Raw genomic sequence first — 6,395 nt, 5'->3', positions numbered from 1 at the left:
ACCATGGCATATTGCTTTTATAATAAGAAAAAAAGAAAGTTGTCATTTAAAAAGTAAACCATTTGTTATGGAGTAATGTTGTAAAAATATGCTGATTATTCAAAACCATACTGAACAAACAACTATTAATAGTGACATCTCTTAGAAGTGATATTAGTGCTGATTTTCATTTTAAAAATTTTGCCTCTCTGTAATTTATTAAGTTCCTATAATTACTTCTTTCATGCATTCAACAAGTATTAGCATCTGGTTCATTTTTATAAGAAGAAAAAAATTTTAAATAAAAAAATGTTTAGTATAAATCCAAAGTTGTAAGTTATACTTAAAAAATCAAGAAGGAAGATTATATATGCTTAGAAAAAGACTGGGCACCAAAATGTTACCAACAGTTATGTGTCAGTGGTGAGTTAGTGGAAATTTTATCTTCTCTTACTACTCTTCTATGCTATCCCAGTTTTCAACAATATATATTACTTATATATTCTATTCATGGCTGGGTCTTCAGTGCTTAGAAGAGTACCTGACACATAGTAGGAGTTGAAGAGGATTTGTTGAATGAAGGAATGCTTTTGAGTATAAATACCCCCCAAAATATAGTTTTTAAAAGCAGCATTGACCTTTACTGATTCATTACGTTAGGGTAGTTGGCAAACTTTGCCTTCAGCTAATGCTCGCCTACGATGGAGCGGCCCTAAGCGAAGGCCCAGCACAGTAGGGAGTTGCAGTTGCCGTTTACTGGGTGGAGGTGATGGAGAGAGCAATGTTACAGAAAAACAGGGTGAGCAGAAAGAGGGGACACACTGTTTAGAAGGACACCACAATGTTTTATTGTATTTATTAAGACTTTTACTCAACCAATTTCCAGGAGACTTGGGGCTGACACATCACTGTCCCTGTGCCATTCAGAATAGGCTTCATGCTATAAAGAGCTGGGTTTCTTAAGATTGCTACAGGTGGTTCACAGAAGAATGGACGGGTGGGATGATGCTGGGATGCTTCAGTCATAGCTCCTATTTGGCCTGTAATGATAGCGCTCATTTCTCTGGTGGTATAAATGAACTTGGATCATACACCCTAAGAGGGACCATATGTGAGGCCAATGTGAATACAGCAGTCCCTTAGCTGGTTCATGGATCAAGCTGACTGCCCAGCACCCGCATCTCCACTTGGCTGTCCAACTCTCTGCTCATTTATATTATGCGAGAACGATATTGCCAAATTTGAAGATTCTCAAACATCACACGAAATCGTCCTAGGGCATATTCAGGGATCACTAGAAGAAACAGACCTTTGAAGTCATCCTCAATTCCTCTCTTTCACTTAGACGCATACTGGTACATTAGCAAATTCTGTTGATTCTACCCTCAAACTAGAATCTGACCACTGCCCTCTCTTCCCTCACTTGGATTATTGAAAGAGCCTTTTAACGACTCCCTGCTCAATCGTTGGCCTCTTGGTATATTTTCCACATGGCAGTAACAAGGATCCTTTAAAAACCTAACTCAGGTCTTGCCATAACCCTGAATAAAAGGTGCTACCTCGAATCCCATAACTCTGTTATCTCTCTGACCTAATTTTCTACAGCTTTCCCCTTGCTCACTCCACTCTAGCCAGCTTGACGTCTTTGTTGTTCCTCGAACATGCCATGCACAATTTGCCCTTGCTCTGTCTTCTGCAAGAAGTTGTCCCGCCCCCATCCAAATGGCGCTTTCTCTCACCCTTAGAATCTCTCCTCACATGTCACCTTGCCAGAGAGACTTTTCCTGACCATCAATGTCAAGTAGAAACCACCTACCCAGACATTGTCTCCTTTACCTGGCTTTTTTCCTTCATAGCGGTCCTCATCATCCAGGACGGTTCTGTCCACCAAGTGTGTGCAACTTGCCTAAACACTTGGTATGATTGTACTTCCTCACCTTTTGAAGTTGAGTGCAGCCATGTGACTTGCTTTTCCCAATGACATGTGAGTAGAAGTGCCCTGTGTGACTTCCAGGCATAAACTGTAAGAGCCATGGTGCAATGTACAACATTATCTTCTCCCTGTCCCTCATCTCCCTCAGAGATGACCACACTCCAGAGGGTGGTCCTCCAGGCAGCCTGGGTCCCAGCGTGGAGATGCACAGAGCACAGCCCCCAGCCGACCTGCAGTGAACATGCAGTGGAAGTAAGAAACAAACTTTGTTGTTTATTTCAAGACACTGAGATACGGGGTTTATTGCTACAAATAATCTAGTCTATCCTGACCGACATATTACATCCTGATTTCTTTACTGTCTCCCCTGACCCGTCTAGAATGTAATCTTTATGATGGTAGGACAAGGACGCTGTTCACTGGCATATCTCCAGGACCTAAAACAATGCCTGGCACACGGTAGGTATTCAATAAATGTGTTGGCTGGCTGAATGAACGATAAATGGATCGCACCAAATGAAATGGAAAGATTTAACAATACCAGGTGAATCTACTCTTGGACTCATCTGCAAACACATTCATTGTACCTGAACTGAATGTGAACAAAATCGTTCCTGATTCAAGATCAGAAGTGTGGCTGCTTATATCTCACCAGACACAGTTTGAAAGCACAATCGCCTGTGGGTACAAAACATAGCGAGTCATGAAAGCACATAAAGTAGCTAAAGTTACAGCACAAATGGAGATCTGGCATACTGCTGAGGGGGCTCAGAGACAACCATAAATAAGAAGCATCAGCAGTGTTTGTGTCAATGCTGAATGCTGATGTGGTTTCCTTTCCCTGTGTGGACATTAGCATTTGTAATGAACTGGGCTTCCGAGGCCTGGGATTTTATCTGCCGTTATCATAAATTGGTGTATGAGCCCCTCTCAGGACTTTTGCAAAAGCTGTGTGTGCTTTTGTGAGCTGCTTTCTTTTCATGGGCTTCCTCCTGGTAGGCCTGAATTTGGATGGGGATAATGCATTTCCTGTATCATGTGGCACAGTACAAGGAAACTCATTGTACCCCTTCAGAGGAAGAGTACATCTGTAAGTAGTTTTAAAGAGTGTACTGAAGGATCTTGTTAGGGTGACTTATTCTCCCAGCTCCATTTGGTTGATGAAGTGGATCACGTGACAGATGTGCATAATGAACTGCTTCAGTTGCTGCCAGTGGGAAGCTCAACCCATAAAATGCAAAATCTCATGGACTCATTGAGGGCACAGCAAGCTGATCACATAAGAGAGAAGTCTACCTCATTCTGAGTTGTCATTTCTTATTGCCGCGTACAATGTGCCAGTGTTACTAGGCTTTTACTTTCCCCCAAAGTCACTGCCTTTCCAGTTTATTCCTAATTCAAACTGGAAAGACAGTTGTTCCTGCATACAATTCCCTAAAGAGCAAACATTAAGATGCCCAAGTAATCCTCCATGAAACACATTTGCAAGGAGGCTTTATGTTTTGTCATTAAAAAAGGAAACATATATAGACATCAGAGAGCAGAATAGCTGGGTTTTGGGGGTTTATTTTTGTTGTTGTTCTTGTTGCCTCTTCCCCATCTCTCTCTCATTTTTTTTTTTTTTTTTTCCCCTGGCGCAGCTTCTGCCCGGCCCGGGAGAATGCAACATCACCACAACCATTGGGACATTCCCCATCTCTTTTCCTTTCACTTTTTAAAATATTTCTTTTCCTTCTCTGCTCCACTAGCTTATTTTTTTCTCTTTATACTCATTGGTAATTCCCTAAGGACTACAATCATAAGGAATATAATTTGTCATCCATTTTCTATGGGTGGTGCAGAGTAGGGATGTCTAAGCCTAAAAACACAAGTGACGAACCCATTCCAGGAGTGGTCCAACATGCAGCTCACTCTGGATGCTTCTGGGTCACTCAGGAACAGATAGTGAATGGAGAAATAAGAGGCAATAATGCAAACTCTAGCCCTAGATATGATAATAGGGGAAATGATGGAAAAGGTTGCAAGTGGATCCAATTCATTTCTACCACGGGGGGGTCCTGATGTGCTCTACACCGTGCAGGGAGTTGAAGAGACAGAGCACGTGGCCCGTGACTTGAAAAAATGTCAATGAATAAATGATGGCATATAATGATATATCCAAATAGTCGCTGCACAGAAAACAGAGCTTTAGGTGGTCCCAGAGGAGAGATCTCAGTGAGAACTTAAATTGTCAGGTAAGGCTTTGGGTCGGGAGCAGGAACTAAACTACATCTTGAAGGCCAGGTAGGTTTAAGATGCTGTCAAAAGAGCAAAATACTATTAAAGAGGTCGAGAGTGTGTCGAGAGGTCATCAAATTCATCTGTTTTGGGCACCTCACTTCATAGCCCCAGTTTCCCAAGTAACCACACGTCAGCCGCACAGGTTATCTAAGGAACATTAAAAAAATATTAATCAGAATGTTAGTATAAGGCGGTTGGTTAATCACAACATAAAGTACCAAGAGATCACAGCTGTGAGCTTTAAACTTATTATGAAGATAGCAGAATTGTTTTTCTTGTATACCAGTGACTGTCATGGATTAAATGTGCTGCTGAATTTCAGGAAAATGGAAAATATTATCTGGGAAACGAGAGCTTCACCTTCTAGTAGCGAAAGAGCTTACTTCTTTTGGAGACTCGACTCCAAACTTCTTTTGGAGACTTTAAAATATGTCGGATTTGGCTTTAGTGAGTGTAGTGAGTTTTCCTTTGTAGGCAGAAAGCTAGCATTGGCGTTGGGACCCTATAGAGAGCCCCAGGTACCTCGCAGCCTCCTTCTGACTCTGCTGCTGGCCGGCAGCCGCTGGTGAAACACCCCTGGCTCTTTGCTGCAGAGAAATGGCAAGACTTGGCGGCAAGGCTTGAGTTCACACAGAGGTGGGAGTGACTTGTTCTCAGGGTCAGCAGGGGTGGAGGTGAGAGGCAGCTCAAGGCCAAGAGTTTGACTTCCTGACCTTTCCAGAAAAGTGTAGCACTCTCTTACTTATTTTTAATTGGAATACTTTGCTGTGGTTTTCCTGGCAACGAGATGTACCCTTTTAACCATTTCCTCTCAAGACCTTTGCAAGATTTGATTTAGTTGTTTCAATATCAAAACAGCTACAACATAAAATTTATTACCCAAAATGTCTCCTATTCCTGTTTCACAAAATTCACTAATATGGTTTCTGAGGTGTTGAGTCCGGAAGTATTAGTCCTTTTGGTTATGAGGTGGTGGAAGGAAAAATTAGAGTTTATGAAAAATAGAAAGAAACCCTTTTGGACCATCTCCCTATTCTGAATGCCATGAATACTGGAGTGTGGATGTACCTGCACATGGTTTGCATGCATGCGTACACACACACACACACACACACACTCTCTCTCTCTCTCTCTCTCTCTCTCTCTCTCTCTCTCTCTCTCTCACATCACCTGTTTTCCTGAAAAATATTATGATAGAAAAGTTGATTGTTTTTCTGTAAGGCCTTGTTGTAATCCTTCAATGATGGGAACCTGAGAGGTGTATGTTTGCAGTAGCTGAAGGTACAGCTAAGTGGTCTGCCTGAAAACTAAAATTGCAACGACTTAATGGTTCTACTGGGAGAGCTTTTTCCCCTCAAAGTTTTCATTCCCAAACTCTGCTACCCCCACTTCCTGCAGGCACTGAAGTTATGGTAGATGCTACTCAAAAGTAATAATTCCTGAGAGATTGTCTCTGGAAAATCAGCATGCTAAAGGCAATTGGCCCCAGAACCCGAGGACTCTTGGCTACAGCAGTAGAATGTTAAAGCCACACAACTGTAAAAGGAATCTGGGTTTCATATATTTTTAAATGTCTATTGTTTCAGCCTTAGCTTTCATGAAATCCAGATAAATGAATTAAAGATTTTGCTTTTAGAATCTTTACATAAATAAGGTATTTTTTTATTGTTATTCCTTAAAAGATGATGAAAATCAGGTGCTGAAAATTAGATGCCTTCTGAAAATGACTTGGAATAATTATATTTGTTAAACTGGGCAGCCCTGATATTGTATGCTATATAAATCAACTTTCATTATACTTTAATGACTCTGCAATTCTTTTTTCTAGAACTTTGCAAGCTTGACTTGTGTTCACCTTGCTGTGGAATGTTTTAAAGGGCATTTCATCAAATAGCAGAGGAAAATGATATATTATAGATGCCAAATCATATAGCAGTGATTTAGGTAGCACTAAGGTAAGGTTGTAAGCAATAAAATAAAAATTTTCCCAATCAACCTCTACATTAGGAGCAAAAAAAAAAAAAAGCTGTCTGCATAATTAAAAAGCGACATGCCAACATGCTTGTTAATATGCTAATATGAGGGCTTTAAAAAAACATGAAATCATAAAGCAAAATACTGAGAATATTTATCAGTTTAAGTGAAAAAGTTCTGTATTTATGAATGGCTATGAAGTAATTTCATTATAACTGTGCTCTGGAAA

The sequence above is a fragment of the Rhinolophus ferrumequinum genome, chromosome 3 (genome assembly GCF_004115265.2).
Source record: "Rhinolophus ferrumequinum isolate MPI-CBG mRhiFer1 chromosome 3, mRhiFer1_v1.p, whole genome shotgun sequence".
Classification (NCBI taxonomy): domain Eukaryota; kingdom Metazoa; phylum Chordata; class Mammalia; order Chiroptera; family Rhinolophidae; genus Rhinolophus; species Rhinolophus ferrumequinum.
This window is presented reverse-complemented; position numbering follows the sequence as displayed.